The 18,429-nt window shown below is 51.0% G+C and overlaps 1 protein-coding gene across 2 annotated transcripts in view; it reads left to right on the plus strand.

Annotated features, from left to right (window-relative positions):
- Nucleotides 1–1,990: 1,990 nt before the first annotated feature.
- Nucleotides 1,991–18,429, plus strand: part of TSPAN9 (tetraspanin 9) — a 194,327-nt gene continuing 177,888 nt past the window's right edge. The window contains exons 1-2 of one of the 2 annotated variants that reach the window (XM_032390848.1): nucleotides 1,991–2,070; nucleotides 6,950–7,015. The gene's annotated coding sequence lies outside the window, so the exon portion shown is untranslated. Of the gene's footprint in view, nucleotides 2,071–3,188; nucleotides 3,217–6,949; nucleotides 7,016–18,429 lie in introns of those variants that run through there. The other variant, XM_032390847.1, reaches the window with a different exon arrangement.

The raw sequence follows: 18,429 nt of genomic DNA on the forward strand, positions 1-18,429 counted from the left end.
GTCCTCAACAGACTTGATCAGCCTCACGGACTGCAAGTCCCCTTGGCTACCTTTGTGTTGAATAATCCCATATCCTCTACAGCCTTTCCCCATGTGGTTTTCTTGCAGCCGTAAACCCCTCTGGGGGCACTGAGTCCCCATCTCTGGATGTGTTGATGGAGGGTGAACAACCACTTTCTGGGTTATTGCTGAGGGACCGCTAAGGTTTCTCCATCCCTAAGGCTCCATAATTCTATTATTTCTGATTTATCTTCCTTTAAAGGGCAGGAGGAAACCAACATTTGTTAGGCTCCTAGCATGCATCAGATATTGTGTTTTTTTTTTTTTTTTTAAGATTTTATTTATTTATTTGAGAGAGAAAGAGAGAGAAAGCACAAGCAGGAGTGGCAGGCAGAGGGAGAGGGAGAAGCAGACCCTCCTGCTGAGCAGGGAGCCCGATGCGGGGCTTGATCCTAGGACCCCGGGATCATGACCTGAGCTGAAGGCAGATGCTTAACAGACTGAGCCACCCAGGCGCCCCAAATATTGTGCTTTTGCCTCCATCATCTTAGTTATCCCCTCAATCCTGTGGCATTGATACTATTAAGTCACACAGTTCACAGGTAAGGAAACTGAGGCCTAGAGAGGTCACAACCCGTAAGAGGCAGAACCAGGATTTAATTCCGGGTCCGTTGGGCTCCAAAGCACCTTGGTCACTTGCACACCAGGCTGCCTCTCTGTTTTTACAGGAGGACCCGCTCCAGGGCAGGTATCTCTGGCAAGTCCCTTTCCCTCCCTCGGTCTCAATTTTCTCTTCACGAAGCTGGGCAGAGCTAGCCATACTGTGTTAAAGGGCTGCCCCAGTGACTGGAGACAGGCCGGTGGTTAGTGTAGGAAGACTCTATGGGGGGGGGGTCGTGAACAAGGCTTTGAAGGAAGGAAAAGGGGAGTCAGAGGAGGTGGATTATTTGGTTATGTAATGGACACAGGCAAGACTGTGAGCGTCTAAAGGAGAGGGGGCCCAGGAGATGAGTAGAAACTGCCAGTCTAATTAGGAGAGGCCAAGGGGACCCTGGTGACTATACTCAGGTTTAAAAAATCCGACGCAACTCATACTCAGCCCACGACCGTGCACGTGGGAAGCACAGCATCCACTTAACAGTAATGCTGAGGGGAAGCGACCGCTGTTCAGCCTCACTTCGGAAAAGGGTCGAGGCCTTCTGGCTTCCAGACTCCAGGCCCAGTACGGCCTATTGGAAGCGCTGGGCCAGAGATTCCTAACTTGAGTTTTTCCTGCTTCAATCCAGTCCCTCTGCCACACGGTGCCCTTTACCCGCACTTGGAGGCCTTTCGCTCCTGGGGAGACCGACAGCGGCTCCTCCTCCTGGGTATCTGCGGACCGGATCACTACACACCCGCGTCGTCAACCTCTCAACTGGTCCGCCCCAAATACCGGGGACGGATTTCTCAGGCGTGGGGGAGGGGGCGGTAGGCCGGCCGGCGCGGCCCTCGGGGGACAGCGGCGACCCAGGCCGCGACGGCCCTCGGGGCGGGGCGAGCGCGCGGGCTCCCGGGTCCCGGCCGCCCCCTTCCCACGTCCGCTCGCGGCGGCGGCCCGGGCCCGCGGGGGGCAGCGGACGGGCGTCCTGCGTACGTCTCGGCGGAGCGGCCGGTCGGGAACCCCGCGGCGGGAGGGGAGGAAGGCTTCCGGAAGGAAGCCCAGAAGGTGGCCACGCCTGGCGCGGGACGCCGGTGCCCCGCGCCCGTGGGCTCCCCGCGGGCTCCCTCCGGCTCGCACGCGGCGGGGCGGCCAGGGGTGTGGGCGGGCCCCGGCCCCACAGGGCCGGCTCCCGCTCCCTCCCAGGGCTCCGAACCCCCCCTCCCCTGGCGCTCGGGCCGCGGCCCCTCGGACCCGCCTCGCCCCGCCCCGCCCAGCGGCCGGCCCCGCCCCGCGGCCTCGCCATTCCCGGGCAGGCCCCGCCCCCCGCCGCGAGCCCCCGGCCCCGCCCCCCGTTTCCGCTGGCGGCGGCGGCGGCGGCGGCGGCGGTGCGGGAGCGGGAGCGAGGCGGGACCCCACGTTCCCCGAGCGCGGTGAGTGCGGCCCGGGGCGGGCCGGGGGCCCGGGAGCGCGAGACCTTCCGGGGCTCGGGCCGGCTGTGGGCGGGCCTGGCCAGCCCACCCCCCGGTCCCCGTCTTGGGGAGCAGCTCGGGGGCGCCCCGGGGAGGGATGACGGGAGGGAGGCTGTGGGCGAGCTGAGAGGGAGGGATGGGGTAGGCGCCCTGTGAGGACGCGGGAAGCCGCTGGGGAAGGGGGTGTGTGTGCGCGGGGCCCCGTAACAGAGCGAAGAGGGGTCTGCAGGGGGAGAGGCTCGGAGGAAGACCCTTTGGGAAAGGGGCTGCGGGAGAACGGACAGCGGAATCCCAAGTGAAGGGATGGGAGGGCTGTAGGATGCAGCAGAAGGGGAGAGCCTCAGAGCTGTCAAGGCTTTCTGACTGTGTGGCCCAGTGAACTGGCTTGGGCTAGTCCCTAGAGCGCCCCCAGGGAGGGCGGGGAAGGGGGCTCGGGCAGGGCTGGGATGCTGCCTGCGGCCCCCCGGACACCCCTGACCACTCCTTGGGCCACCGCTGGCAGATCGGCACTCACAGTGACAGGGCTTTGGCACACTCCGAGTTCCAAGATGTAGTCCATCTGTGCATCCAAGTTTGGGACTTTAAAAAACTTTCTTGTGGTTAGAAAAAAAAAAAAGTCCAAACAAGAAACTGGCTTGTTATGTGAGCAGAATTTGTACTTACGTTTGTACTTACAAATTCGGACCTGGAATCTTTGATGTCCTCTTTTTGAAAAAGATATTGACCTCTTCCTTAACTCCTCTCCGAATGCCTGTACTGTCTGGGCCAACCTGCAGCATTGGAATAATATGGGATCCCCTGGGTTGTGTCAACCAGGTTGTGTCTTCCCATCCCAAAAATGGGGATAAGAGGGCCGCAGCTCACTTCCCTTTGGTTCAGAGAAGCAAACTCATATGAGGGTGTCCTTCTGACCTGCAGCTGTCCCCTTCTCTGGGGTGACTCAGGTATTTCCTCCTCCAGGAAGCTTTCCTGGACTAGTGGAGAAAACTGAGGACTCATGCTCTGATCCCTGTATACCCGGCAGCTTCCCTCTCTCTACTAAAAATAGCCACAGAGAATGTTTTGTATGTATGTTCTGCTATAAAGATGTGCAGTCAGCTTGTCATCGTAAGTAATGGGGAAGGGAGGCGAGGTATTATGGATAATTTCAAACAATGGACTGGACAAATCATTTATATTTAGCTAAGGAATGCAGCCAGGGAGGCAGACATTCATTCACAGGGGCTTCCTATCTTCCACCTGGTCCTGGCAGGGCTGATGCAGCTGGGCTTTGGGTTGGGGGTGAGGGAGGGAACAGGATTGGGGTGGATGAAACTTGAAGGGTAAATCAGCTCTGCACTTACTCATTGAAGACCTGCTGTGTGCAAGGCCCCGAACAGCTGAGAGTAGACCAGAATGGAGGGATTTTTTTTTTTTTGGTTTGACTAAATCAGATTGTAATCTTTAAATCTATGAACAGATATTTAGTATTAATAATAATAATGACCAGTGTTTATAAAGTAATTTGTAGTTGGCCAAGTGCTTTCCCTGCACATTAGCTGTACATAATTTTATTTGATTCACACATAATCTTGTAAAGTTTATGTTCTTTATAATTGCCTTCTTATAGATTGGGAAAATGAGGCTCAGAGAGAGTCAATGACTTTTCTGAGGTTACAGAACTCATTAGGTGGAAGAAGCAGAACTTGAACCCGTGGCTTCTGACCCCCCCCACCCCGCCATGTGTTTTGCATTATGCTGTGCTGTCTCTGCCATTCTTCCCCATTGAGTCTGTGGAGAGCCGGGCTCTGATCTTAGCTCTAACACCATCTGTTTGTGCAGCCCTGGGCATGTTACCTCCCCTTTTCAGCTCTGTGTTTTCGAGGGTTACTGGAATGAGATGTTTCTAGAGTCTCTTCCTGTATTAGATAATTAACGATAGAAGATGCTAGTGGCAGCCAATCAGTCAAGTAATAAGTGCACTCTATTTAAAATTTTTTAAATTGTGGTATAAAACAAAACAAAATATACCATCTTAGCCATTTTTAAATGTAGAGTTGTGCAACAGATCTCCAGAACTTTTGCATCCTGCAAGACTGAAACTGTATGCCCATTAAACAGTAACGCTCCATTTCTTCCCCCCACAAGCCACCATTCTCCTTAGTGTGCTTTATTATGCTCTTACTGTGTGCTCAATACATGATGGCCTTGAGGAATTACTAAGGAGGGTTGTGGAGAAGCAGGCCAGCTTAAATAGGAAGGCCTTGGGCCTGTGGTGGCTGGCTAGAGAGCTGGCCCTTATCTCCTTGTCTGTAACTCCAGTTCCTGCTGTATTAAGTGAGTGAGTGGGAGAGGCCTTGGGCAAGTGCCTTCACCTCTTGTAGCTTTAGCTTCCTGCTTGCAAAATGAAGATAACAATACCAAGCTCTCGGGGCTATTAGAAGGAGCAATGAGATAATGTATGTGAAGCTCGGAGCTTTGGGCCTCACACACAGCAGGTGTGCAGTAAATAGTGGTTGTTATTTATAACCTAGCTGAGGAGACTAGACTAATAAGCTCAGAGCAAGAGAGGACAAGACTTCTTTTCTTCTACCATGAAAGCCCAGGCCTGGTGTGATTGTCATCCTCACTGACTGAGAGGGAATGGATCAACTCCAGGTACCTTAGCCTGGCACTCAGCATCCTTCCTATCCATCTCCAGCCTTCCTGTCTAGCCTTATCTCCCGGCCTTCTCCCCTAGGGACCCTTGGTTCCAGCCAAACTAATCTCCCAAGCATGCTTTGCTCATTCCTTCTTTGTCTCTGAGTTCACACTGTTCCACTTTTCTGGAGTGCTCTTCCCCACCTCGTCCTCCCCCACTTTCAAGACCCTATTCATGTTTGAGTTCCTTCCTGGAGCCTTCCCTGGCCACCCATCCCCAAAGCACCTCTTTTTCCTTGGAACGCCTCTGGCATTTTCTGTCTTCATCTCTCCTGGCTTTTATACACTGCCCGGGGTGATTCTTTAGTGAATTCCACAAACACTTAATGCATGTGTCATAGTACAAGAGTCTGTGCTAAGTTCTGATGATGCAAAAATGAAAAAACATAAAGGTCCTTGTCTTCATGGGGTGTATAATGCAGTAAAGGTTAAGAAAGGGCTTCAAAAAGTGGTATTTCAAGGTATAAGGTGAGTGGCCTACTGTATTGTGTGGGTTCAAACAGGGGGATTGATCACCCCAGTTCTGGAGAAGCACTTCATGCACCAGGGGGTGTTTGATGTGAATTTGGAAGAGTGGCTTGCACTTCAGCAGAAGGGAGGAAGGATCAGCCTGCAGAAAGGCACTGAGAGTGTGGGCTGATGAGTAGGTTGTGTGAAGGGAAGCAGAGGGAGGAAAGCCTAGACAGGTAGACAGTGGGCCTGTTGTGGTGGCTGCACATGTGCAGCCAAGAAATTCCATCCATCCATCCATTCATCCATCCACCCACCCATCCACCCATCCACCCATCCATCCATCCATCCATCCACCCACCCATCCATCCACCCACCCATCCATCCACCCACCCATCCATCCACCCACCCATCCACCCACCCATCCACCCATCCGTCCATCCATCCATCCATCCATCCATCCATCCATCCACCCATCCATCCACCCATCCATCCACGAGAAGCTGAGTGCCCACCATGTGCAGGCACTGAGCTGCTGCTGGGGAGACAGCAGTCAGCATTGGGAGGCTCAGGAACTTTGCAGGTTTTTGCACAGGGGCTGCAGAAGCAGGGCTAGGCCTAAGGAGGGAGAGTCTGGGGTCTGGGAAGGGGGAAATCATGGCGGGGAGAGCACTGGGAAGCTGTGAGGAATGGCGAGGAGAGGAGCCGGACCGGGGACATTTTGGAGGCAGGGTGGAGGGCCTTTGTGAATTGATTGGGATGGGGGGTGAGGAAAGGAGGAAGGGGGATTGGATTGAAGCCGATTCTGAGCTGGGTGACTGTCAGTGGGCAGTGCCATTTACTGTTCCCAGTGCTTACCATCCTTTCTCCAAGTAGATTGGAAGCCCCTTCAGGACATGGATTCCAACTCCCTCTGTGTTCTTCCTAGCCCAGTGCTCACTGCTGAGTGGCACAGAGTGGGCACAGTGTGGACCTCTGATGTGCTCAAGAAATGAATCTTGCACCTTCTACAATGCCAGATTTGCACCCACAGCAATATTTATTTGTACATGGGCCTGGCTTTTTCCAGAGTCACGTTCTGCAGAGAGCCAAATATCTCCTGTATATGTCTTCATAGCCCAAGTTAACTACCCTTCCAACTTCGCTCCGGTTTTCTCTTTCCCTTGATGGCCATTTTCTGCCACATTGTTATTGCTCCACAGGATAACTGTGGATGTAGTAGAGATGGAAAGAACAACGTGGCCTGTTCCTTTACATCAGCCCCTCACATAGGGTATGTGAGTCAGAGTCGTGTCTCAGTAAAGTTATATCGTTTTACAGATCTTGAAACGTCAGATCATTTGTCAGTGGTCAGAATTACAGATATTAAATCCTTGATGCCAAGGGTCTACCCAGGGATGGCAAATAGGTTTAACATGGATACTGTTACCTCTGTAACTGCCCATAGCAGACATCACTAATCGATCACAGCTATCTTAACTGCTGAGCCAGGGCTTGGGTTCTGCACCTGATGCTTCAGGCACCCACTATTAGCTGAGTGGCATTGGCACCACAGCTGAAACCAGTTTGCCATTTCTGGCCTTCTGTATCTGTTGATTGAATAGATTCTAGGTGGGAGGCTGCCTCCCCAAAGAGTGGCCACTGCTGGACAGAGTTCACCCTGGAGTGGCTTCCCAGCAGAGTGGTGACTTAATTTTTTATTTTCCTGCAGGAATATCCTGGGATCTTCTCTTATCTGTCAGCGGCCAAGGTGTTTGCAGGAAATTCAAAGGAACAGGTCAGTCTGGGTCCATCGTGTGGTGGGGTCTCTGAAAGTGTGTATGTTATAAACTGTCTAAAGTCTCTCTTGCCCTTTAACGGTGGTTTGGGGAGGAAGGAGAGAATGGGATGCTGATATTTTCTACATGTCTCTCTGTCTTAGCTCTTGACTTTGATTTGATAAGCTCCTTCAATTGGGCTTTGGGGGTTAAGGAGACATTTACCCCCTCCCCGCTATTTCTGACAGGATAGTACTCTCAATTTCTTTCCTGACCACCCTGATTACAGGGAGGAGACCTAGGGAAGCAGGAGGGGCCTGTAACTTCCTGCTTCCTGTCTCCTCCCAGCAGGCTTGGGAGCCAGGGTGGAGGACCTCCCCCTAGCTGGCCAGAAAAGAATCTGGGGGAATCTGGCCAATCCTACCTGTCTCTTTTCCTCTGTATTGGCCGCTGCAGCCATGCCCATGGCCCTTCGGGTGGGTACCCTCTGCCGGGACCCTCACCAGGATCCTGATTTCTGCTCCCACAGGCTCCTGGGGTCTTGCTGAGAGCTTCTTTTGTTCCCAGCAGTGGCGCATCAAGGCCCCCCGCCAATGGGAGCTAGCAGGAGCTCCTTAGGCAGGTAGGCAGCCTTGGTGGATGGTGCTGATTCCGGTTCCCTGGGGGTGCTGCTTACAGACCTGGGCCTTTTTGTGTTTTAATTTATGTGTGTTTTATCCTGTGGCTTCCTCCTGCTGGGTGATTTGTAAATCTCTCACCTTCTAAGAATTCAGCAGTGTGGGGGTGGGGAGGGGGGTTGCAGTTGGAAGGATGGTGCTGGCTCATAGCTCACCTTGCCAAAAGATTCCTTTCTCCGCGAGTTTCAGCAGAGATGATATGGTGTCCCAGGAGTGGCCGCAGACCTCTTCTTGTCCTGCCGTACTTTGCATATCATACTTAGGATGCCAGTGCTCACATTTGTCATCCTCATCAGGAGCCTCAGTTTCAGACTCTATGTCCGCAACGAATTTACCTGAAGTCTATCAAATCTTACTTTAAATCTCATTGACTTTTCCCCAGAGTCCTGCAGGGTACCGCTCATTTGCCCCCATGTTACAGGGGCTGCAGCTGGGGCTGAGAGCGGGTCAGGGACTTGCCAGAGACACCCCGGTAGCGGGAGGTGGGGCAGGGATTCCAACCCGAGCCGCCTGACTCCCGCAGCGCCTGCCCTTAGCACTGCAGACCTGCCGCCCCTTCTCGTGGCTTCTGAGAATCGCCTCCAGGTCTGTCCTTTGGCCTGCTGCGGCAGGAATGTGGGAGCTCCCATTTTAAGTCTTCCCCCCTCCCCCCCGGGGCCCGGGTGGGGTGTCTGCTTTCATTGTCGCCGCTCCTGGGATTTGGAGCACCGCCTGTGGATGGATGGCTTGGGGCAGCCAGGCCTGAGCTGAAGGAAAGGGTCTGGTGGAGAGCAGGCCACAGGGAGGGAAAGGCTCGAGGACTCTCTGTCGTTCCCTTGCTGCTCAGCACCTCCTGGCCCATCATGGAGACTCTGTGGGGCTTTCTCCTGGGGAGGTCCCGCCAGGGCAGAACCTGGGGACGAGCTTCCCGGGAGGCCCGCGCAGCCTTGGGGAGACAGACAGGCCCTGCCGTCACCAGTCACTTCTGGCCAGAAGACCGGCCTCCTTCTGTACATCTGGGAGGGAGACCTGAGGGAGGGACCCTCCGGGCAGGAAGCTTAAACTCTCCTATGGGTTTGGCCTCCCAGGGCTTTGATGTTGCCATTTCTCGTCATGCTGTTGAGCCTCTGGGATGATGACCAGCTCCTGGGATGCGGGCTCTCATGCGGCTCCTGCCTCTGTCTCTAACGGGCTTTGTGGCTCAGGCTGGTTTCCTCACCTGCAAAGTGGGGGTCTGGACGGCCAGTTGCTGAGGTTCCTTTAGCTCTGATGAAGGTGGTTTCTGAGTGGGAGGAGGGGGTTTTTGGCTTCCAGCCCCGGGGCTTCCCAAATACCTCCTCCTCTCACGTGCCCTCCCTGCCTCTGGCCCAGAGGTGGATGGAGGAGGAAAGAGTGAAGTTAATGATTAAACCGGAGGCCCTGATTTCTGAGGGAAGTCGGACTGGGGGCGGAGGTTGTTTACAGAGATGGTCGCCTGTCTGGTTGGTGGCAGGGTCTTGTGGCCTGACTTCGTCCTGTGCTGATGTTATTTATTTGACAGAGACACAGCGAGAGAGGGAACACAGGCAGGGACTGGGGGAGGGAGAAGCAGGCTTTCTGCGGAGCAGGGAGCCCGATGCGGGGCTCGATCCCAGGACCCCGGGATCATGACCTGAGCTGAAGGCAGATGCTTAACCACTGAGCTGCCCAGGCGCCCCACTGCTGCTACTTTTATTTTAACTGCCTCCTGGCCCTGCCTGCTGCATTTAGGAGCTAGAAAGTTCCATTGCTGCACTCCAGCCTGATGAGTTAATAATTTCAAGTTCAAGTATAGCCACAGCATCATGAAACTAGAGTATCTGCCTGGGTGTAGTCCAGCGTCCAAACCCATTCCCTCCTCCTGAACCAACAACTCAGCCTGAGCTGGGTTGAGGCCCTTGTGAACGGGACGGAGCCAGAAGGAGCCAGAAGGAGCCAGAAGGAGCACCTCTGCTGGCTTGGAATGTCACCGCATGCATGCTTTAGTTTATACTCAGGAGTGAAAGGTGGATTATTTTTTGACTATTCATTGTTTAATACTATCTATGCTTTTGAGTTTACCACACCCCTTCTCCCCTCCGTCTTCCTTCCCACTCCCCATAAGGTGGCTGCAAATTAATTGTACTTTGAATACTCACTTGCTTTTTGAGAGTCTTGTGACCATTTTTATGTTCAGCGGTCAGTGTTCGTTCAAATATCTGACCTTGGGATGGGGATGGGAAAGGAAAGGTTGCGGATGGATGACTGTCCAGGGGGTCTGAAGAGTCAGCTCAGCAGACCCCCTGGGGATCCCCCCGCTTTTGGGGGAGGCTTGAGCCTCCCTGCAGGAAGGCTGAGGGTCCTGCAACCCTGGCACAGGATCTTGGTGAGTTCTTGGCCTTGGCCTTAGCAGCATAGGCCACTGCTAACCCTTACAGCACCTTTGTGCACATTGGAAAAACTGCCCTTTCTCGGGTTAAAAAGAAAAATTAAAACGAATAAATGATTGTAAGACCTGACCAAGGCCCAACTGTGCCTGGGAAGTGTCCTGGAGTGGCCCAGGCTATCTGCACGGCGGTGCCCACCACCTGCCACCCCACAGGGGCACACGTTGCCCGTGGCACAGGCCCGCTGTGCTCCGCCCACTCCCAGGGAGGGCCGCGGTCCGGCTCTGAGTCAGGGCCAGGGGCTGCGGCTGGGGACGGGCCTCTGAGAACAGTGGGGGCGGGGGGAGGGACGTGAACTCCGGGAGGGTACTCAGAGCAAGGCTGGAACAAGGTGTGGCCAGGCACGTGTGTCTGTGTGTGTGTGTGTGTGGGGGGGGGTTAGTCTGTGTGTGTTTGCCCAAGTGTGTGTGTGGCTGGGTGTGCCTGCGTGGGTTTGTGTGGGAAGGAGTTCTCTTGCATTGTTCTGGGACTCAGGTGAGAGGCCCACCTGAGCCCTTTCAGTCCATCACTATATACCTGCGACGTGAATGCCTCCTCCTTAGAGGGCGGTGTAAGACTTGAACACAACGCCTGATAGTCCTGCTCAGCCCTCTCACCTGGCCACCTGCCGCAGTGCGGAAACTGAGGCTGAGGGGCCTGCTACTCTCCGACAAGCCCTGGGGGTGGTGGTGCCTGGGACAGAGGGAGCGGATCCTGCCCGAACAAGTCCCTAGCCCCACTTGGGCCGAGCCCTATAGAAGGGCTCAGAGGGGCAGGGTGACTGGCTGGGTTTGAATGGGGGTGTGTGAACACGTAGAATGACATGTTGTGTTTTAGAGAAAGTGAGGTAGAGGTCTGGGCTTGCAATTTTCCACTTGTCTTAATCCTGAGAGATTCTAAACAGCTTTGTTTAAAAAACTGGACGTGCACATTGCAGCCACCTGGGGGAGGAAGTGCCGTTGGGCCCCCCAGGAAGGCAATTAGGTTTGAAGCCAGAGTTTGGATGTGAATGCAGCTTGTGGGACCTGGAGGGTGGGGAGGGAGAGCCCCTAGAGCAGCCCCAAAGGCATGAGTCACTCTGAATTAGCAGCCGTTGCAAATTGGCTCCCACTTGCTGCTGGAGATGGGCGGGTGGGGAGGAAGCTCCAGGCCAAGGCATCACCCGCCATCCAGGCTGTGGGCACAGAGAGGGACGTGGGTTGGAACTGCCTGTCTGGGCTCTTCCCCTCTCCCACTGTTAGCCAGAGCCGTTGGAGCTGGTGGTGGTCAGCCGGCCTGTGTCTGTGAAGGTCCCCCTCGAGGTACCGTCAGTACCTGCAGGTACCTGCAGTGCGGGGAGGATAATACAGTGCGCCATCCCGTCCAGGGCAGGGCTGGGTGGAACTTTCTTGGGACCCGTAGAGGAACCCAGGGGAGATCGGGCTGGGCCTCGAGGGAGGGGTGAGATTTGGGGAAGCAAAGGAAGGGTTCTTTGAGGGTTTGCAGTGGTGGAGGTTGGGGTTGAGATGGGTGTGACTTGGAGATGAGCGCAGGGAGGAGGGAGGGACATAGCTGGCAAGAGAGGTGGGCTCCACCCTGGGGGCATCTTGAATGCCACCCGGAGGAGAGTCAGATTCTAGGAGGCTAGCAGTAGGGAGTCAGTGTTGGGGGGGTGGTCCCTGAATGGGGGGAATGACAGGCTGAAAGGGATGTTTTAGGAAAAATCAGCTTGTGCAGAATTCAGGGTGAATTTTCTTTTTAACGTACTTTTCTTTGTTGTTGTTGCAAAAATAACACAAATTCATTATAATATTCGTGCATTACATAAATTGTATAAAAGGAAAATCTCCTATAATCCTGCCCTTCAGCGATAGTCACTGTTAATACTTTGGTTTTTATTCTTTCCAGGTATTTTTATGAGCGACTGGCATCCAGCTGTCCACCTATTAACTTAACAATTTCCACAAATAGAATTGTATTATACTGACTGGCAACTTCTTTAGCCATCTTTCCACATGAGTGCATAGAGAATGACCCCATTCTAGGGAATAGCTGCATGGACTTGCTGGATGAGTGTTGTATTGATTGTTTATTGCCGCAGAACCAGCCACCCCAAAATGTAGTAGATTAACACAAGAAACATTTTGTTTGCTCACAACTCTGTGGCCTAGCCCTTCTGGCCGGGCTCGGTTGGTCTCATTACCTAAGCCTATTAATGCGGTGGCAGTCACCTGGTGGCTCTGCAGGGCCTGGCCGGGCTGAGAGCCTCAGCACCTGTCTGGTGATTGGTGCAGCCTCTCACCTGGGTCTCCCTTCCCTCCCAAGGAAGCTAGCCTTTCAGGTGAAAATGGGATCTCCAGGACCTCTTGGGCTCTAGGCTCTGAGGCCTCACAGTGTACATCCATTGGCTGCTTGGTCAGAACCCCGGGGCTGGGGGAAAGACTCCACCTTGTGAAGGCATGTGTGCTCAGGGCTGGGAGGACATGGATGTGCAGTCCCTTCATGTGCCCAGAAGGAGGAGAATTAGACTATTTGGGAATAGACCCCACTGATCTGTGGAAGATAGCACAGGCCCCTGCCCTTCCTACCCCTCTCTTTACCGTATGGGTCAGCCTGGGAAACTGGCAAGGACAGGGCACTTGATCTTGCTGGGCGAGAGGTGTTGTTTGAAGTAGCTTCTGAGTGTTTGTGTGTGTGCAGGGCTCGTGCTGGCAGGGGCTTGGGGGTAATCTAGAATTTGGACTTTGGAGCAGACAGCTTCTCCTGCTAGGGCTACCGGAGCTGTAGGAGGAGGTCTGGAAGCTCTGGAAGCTGCCAAGAGCTTGGCGGCTTCGTACCCCTTGCTAATTTTCGTGGCATCTCTGAAGAATGTGAGTCCCTGAGTGACAGGTCTTTAAGAAAGCCAGCTGGCCACTCCAGATCCAAGCCTCTGCTGGGAATTCATTTATTCATCTACCCAGCAAATACCACACCTACCATGCGTCAGACTTGTTCCCCATCCTCTCATAACTGCAGATGGGAAGGAAGAAGACCTGGGCCTGTACGGTTCCCAGGTCTTCCTTCTCAGGCAGTGCAATGGACTTGACATTTTGACTTCCCACAGTGTATTTGTTTTGAAGGTTTTCTTTATCACCTACCTCGGTAGAGCTTCTCCTGTGAAATGTCACAGTGGCAGGGAGGCAGAAGGAAACAGGGGAAGAGGCAGCTCTGGGTCCTTAATGAATCCCCAGTGCTAGTTTAGACGATGCTGCAGTGGGCTGCTGGTGAAGTACTCGTCGGCGCCGATCATTCATCAAACTTACCTCTCCCCGGAGATTGTAGGCTGGACTCGAGGAAATATACTTTCTTAGCACAACAGTGTTCTTTGGCCTGTCATCTGCCTCGTGGTTTGTGCATTCATCAAATAAGAACAAAAGCTGAGTGGGGTTTCACGTTTGAAAACACCTTGGTGTTTTATTTTCTCCCCACTCCCTCTCAGCATCTCTTGGAAAAGAAATGTTTTGCGGCGGAAAGGTTCTCTGTTTGTGAAAGTGCAGTCCACACTGCGTAGCTCAGCCTCTGGGTCATTCCTCCTCCTCCTGCACGACTGTGCTGTGGGGACACCGACCCAGCTCAGCGAGAGAACTGGGTGAGGAGTGTGGGGAAGGGCAAGCAGCTGCACCATGCTCGGAGACACCCGGATGTGTCCGGGTGACCCGGGCTGCCAGCACTGGGCTACTGTTTTGGGGTTAATGATATCTGATCAGCTCACAGGGCGGACTGCACACTAGCATTTAAGGTTGAGGAAAAACGTGCAAAGCTGAGTCTGCAAACCTTGAGAAATCTGGCATCACAGCAAGACAAGAAACCTCAGCAACTCCTTGTGGCCAAGAAATTGGAAAAACTGGATGGAAGACCTCAGCCTGCTTCAAACTTCAAAGAGTTTGCTCCTTTGAGGCATATGTATAGTAGATACCTTCCCCATAAGCAAAGATCCAAGAGGCCGTTCTCTGATTCCTGACTTCTCTGCCCATGCCTCCACCCCCATTTCTGGTTCTCTATCGATACGAGGCTAGACACATTTCAGCGTGCTCAGGAGTCATGCTATTAATTCATTAACAAGCAATTATTGAGCACTTTGATTCTTTTTCTTAATTAAAAAAAATTTTTTTAAAGATTTTATTTCTTTGAAATAGAGAGTGAGAGAGAGAGAGCACGAGTGGGGAGCAGAGGGAGAGGGAGAAGCAGGCTCCCCGCTGAGCAAGGAGCCCAACGCGGGGCTCAATCTCAGGACCCTGGGATCATGACCTGAGCCGAAGGCAGATGCTCAATCGACTGAACCACCCAGGCGCCCAGTTTTTAAAAAATTAAAAAAAAAATTTACTTAAGTAGGCTTCACATTCAGCGTGGGACCCAGTGTGGGACTTGACCTCACGATCCTGAGATCAAGATCTGAGCAGAGATCAAAAGTCCAATGAATGCTTAGCTGACTGAGCCACCCAGGCACCCCTGTGCACTTTGATTCTTTAAAGGTCCGAGGCATCTTTTGATCCAAGTGCTCTGTGTGATGAGGGAGCTTCTGTTCAAGATGGCAGCGTGGGAAGATCCTGAACTCACCTCCTCTCATAGACACAACAGATCTACAGCTACTACCTAGGGAAAAATTTCCCCTGAAAAAGACCTGAAAACTACTGGAATAGGCTCCTTCACAATGGATAAACAGGCCACATCGAGATGGGTAGGTTAGGCAGAGACATGGTCTTGCCAAAAACTCCACCCTCAGCACGGCAACCCACATTCGGAGGGATCTCACAAATATGGAGCTTGTCCCTGTGTAGAGAGGAGTTTGTGCCCCACATCGGGTACCCCAACCCTTGGGACCTGCACCAGAGAGACGAGCCCCCAAAATGTCTGGTTTTTGAAAACCAGCAGGGCATATGTCTGAAAAAGCCATAGGGCTGTAGGGAACCTAGACTCCACTCTTAAAGGGCTCGTGTATACACTCACTTGTCCTGGGATAGTGCAGAAGCAGCAGTTTGAAAAGCGCATACACTGTAAGTGAAAGAGATTCATTTGCTATTCTTAAAGTGTCTGCCAGAAGGGCAAGAGCCTGTTGGGACTCTCTCTGGGGATGGGGATGCTGGCGGGGGCCGTTTTGGGTATTCTCCTTCTATCCTGTAAGTGCTGGTGCTGGCAGATACCATTTTGTCACTCTCCCTCTACCCTGCTAGCACTGGTGGACATCCCCTGTGCTCCTTCCTGAGACCCTGCCTACGCCAGTAGGACAAAAGCCCTGCCCCCACCTGCTGCCCTGTGTATGTAGCCCACATAGGGGATGCTCGAGCACCTGGCTCCAGTGGCCGAGGGGGATTGTGTTTCTGGGTCATACAGGTCTAAAACAATTGGAGAGACAGTTCTTGGCAGACTGCCATCCCCAGGGTACTGCACAGACAGCAGACTGATACCACCCCCAGTTATCTGATGGAAAAGCTCTATTTACTTGTCCTGGAGCTTTAGCTTGAGGGTCAGGCTTCAGGTTTGCCACACATCTAGAGGCTCTGGAGGTGCTATCAGGGAACATGGGGGTACCACTTTTGAGCTGACCTTGCTATACCCCCCAGAAAGCTTGCTGGTACCTCCCAGAGAGGAGCCTCACATTTTGCAACTATCACTGAAGGCACATCTCCAGACTGCTTGTTTTGCAGGCCAGCAGGATCTGTGATTATGATCCCATAGGACTATATATATATGCATACCTTAAAACCTGCTGCTTGAGGGTCTAGCTTCCAAACAGCCTGAGACCAAGTGCTGACTGAAATCCCTCCGTCTGGAAGACTGACAAATCTTGGCATACCCTCCACAACTGGGACCTACCTAGGAAAAATCGGGCTGCTTAGATAAGCATAAAGATTCGAGAGACAAGCAAGAGCTAGGGCATGGTTGAACAATAAAGTTCATCTCCTACATAAGGCCACTCCTGCAAGACTGGGAGAGAGAGCTCTTTTACCTAATGCATAGAGCTGTTTCACCTAATGCGTAGAAACAAACACAGAAACTCAAGCAAAATGAGGAGAGAGAGGAATATGTTCCAAATGGAAGAACAAGATGAAACCCTAGGGAAAAAAACCTTTAATGAAACAGAGATGAGTAATTTACATGATAAAGATTTCAAAGTAATGGTTTAAAGGTACTCACCAAACTCAGAAGAAGAATGGATAAACACAGTGAGAATTTCAACAGAGAGATAGAAAATATAAGTATCAAATAGAAATAGTAGAACTGAAGAATACAATAACAACTGAAGAATACACTGGAGGGTTTCAACAGCAGACTACCTGAAGCAGAAGATGGAATCGGTGAGCTGGAAGACAGGGCAGTGTAACTCACCAAAAGAAGAGCAAAAAGAAAAAAGTAAAAAAAATGAAGGTAGCCTAAGGGGCTTATGGGACAACATCAAGTGTACTAATATTCACATTATAGGAATCCCAAAGGAGAAGAGAGAGAGAAAGGGGCAGAAAACTTAGTTGAAGAAATCATGGCTGAGAACTTCCATAACCCCAGGAGGAAACACACATCCAGATCCAGGAATCCCAGAGAGTTCCAAACAAGTTGACCCCAAAGAGACCACACCAAGACATGTTATAATTAAAATGTGAAAAGTTAAGGATGCAGAGAGAATCTTAAAAATAACTTGCTTGGTACAAGGCAACCCCCATAAGACTATAAGCAGATTTCTCAGCAGAAACATTGTAGGCGAGCAGGGAGTGGCATGATATATTCAAAACGCAGAAAGGAAAACACTTCCACTACCTGGGGTGCCTGGGTGGCTCAGATGGTTAAGCATTTGCCTTTGGCTCAGGTCATGATCTCAGGGTCCTGGGATCGAGCCCCATGTCAGGCTCCCTCTCCCTCTTCCTCTCCCCTCCGCTCATGCTTTCTCTCTCTCTCTCTCTCTCTCAGATGAATAAATAAAATCTTAAAGAAAAAAAAAAGAATACTCTACCTGGCAAGGTTATCATTCACAACTGAAAGAGAGATAAAGAGCTTTCCAAAAGCTAAAGGAGTTCGTCAACACTAAATTGGTCCTCCAAGAAATATTAAAGGGACTTCTTTAAGCTGAAAAGAAAGGGGACTAATTAGTAACACGAAAACATGTGAAAGTAAAAATCTCACTGGGAAATGTAAATATTTAGTAAAAGTAGTGGACTAATCACTTATAAAGCTAGTATGAAGGTTAAAAGATAAAAGTATTAAAATTCACCATAACTACAATAGTTAAAGGATACATAAAGAAGATATAAAATGTGATATTAAAAATATAAAATGTTGGGGGGGGAGTAAAAATGTAGAGTTTTAGAATGCATTCAGACAACCTGCTGTCAACTTAAAATAGATTGCTATATATATGGGCTGCTATATATATAAAAGAGGGATAACATATATATATATTATATAACTGTATATGATATATATGAGTCTCATGGTAACAACAAAGCAAAATCTCATAATAGATAATACAAAAGATAATGAGAAAGGAACCTGAGCACAACACTATAGAAAGTCATCAAAGCACAAGGGAAGAAACCAAGAGAAGAAGAAAGGAACAGAGAGGAACTATAAAACAGACCAAAAAAACCCACAAAAAACCCCACAACAAAATGTCATAAATTTAACATAGAATATAAATAATAGCGCTAACTTCTCCAATCAAAAGATATAGAGTGGCTGAATGGATTTAAAAAACCCAAAAGACCACTATGAGCTACCTACAAGAGACTCACTTCAAGACACATAGAGACTGAAAGTGAAGGGATGGGGAAAGATGTTTCATGTAAATGGAAACCAAAAGAAAGCAGGGGTAGCTATACCGATATCAGACCAAATAGACTTTAAAACAAGGATTGTAATAAAAGACAAAGATGGATACTACATAATGATAAAAGGGTCAATCCAGTAAGAAGATATAACATTTGTAAATATTTTTATGCCCAACGTAGCAGCATCTAAATACACAAAGCAAGTATTAACAGACCTAAAGGGAAAAATCGACAATAATACAATAATAGTAGGGGACTTTCATACCCCACTTACATCAATGAATAGATCGTCCAGACAGAAATCAATAAGGAAACACTGCATTGGCCTTAAATGATATATTAGACCACATGGACTTAATAGATGTGTACAGAACATTCTATCCAAAAGCAGCAGAATACACAATCTTCTGAAATGCACATAGAACATTCTCCAGGATAGATCATATGTTAGGCCACAAAACAAGTTTCAGTATATTTAAGATGATTGAAATCATATCAAGCCTCTTTTCCAACCACAATGATGTAAAAGTAGGAATCAATTACAAGAAGAAAGTTAGAAAAATCACAAATATATGGAGAT

This window comes from Phoca vitulina, unplaced genomic scaffold, assembly GCF_004348235.1.
Source record: "Phoca vitulina isolate PV1807 unplaced genomic scaffold, GSC_HSeal_1.0 scaffold59, whole genome shotgun sequence".
Lineage (NCBI taxonomy): Eukaryota > Metazoa > Chordata > Mammalia > Carnivora > Phocidae > Phoca > Phoca vitulina.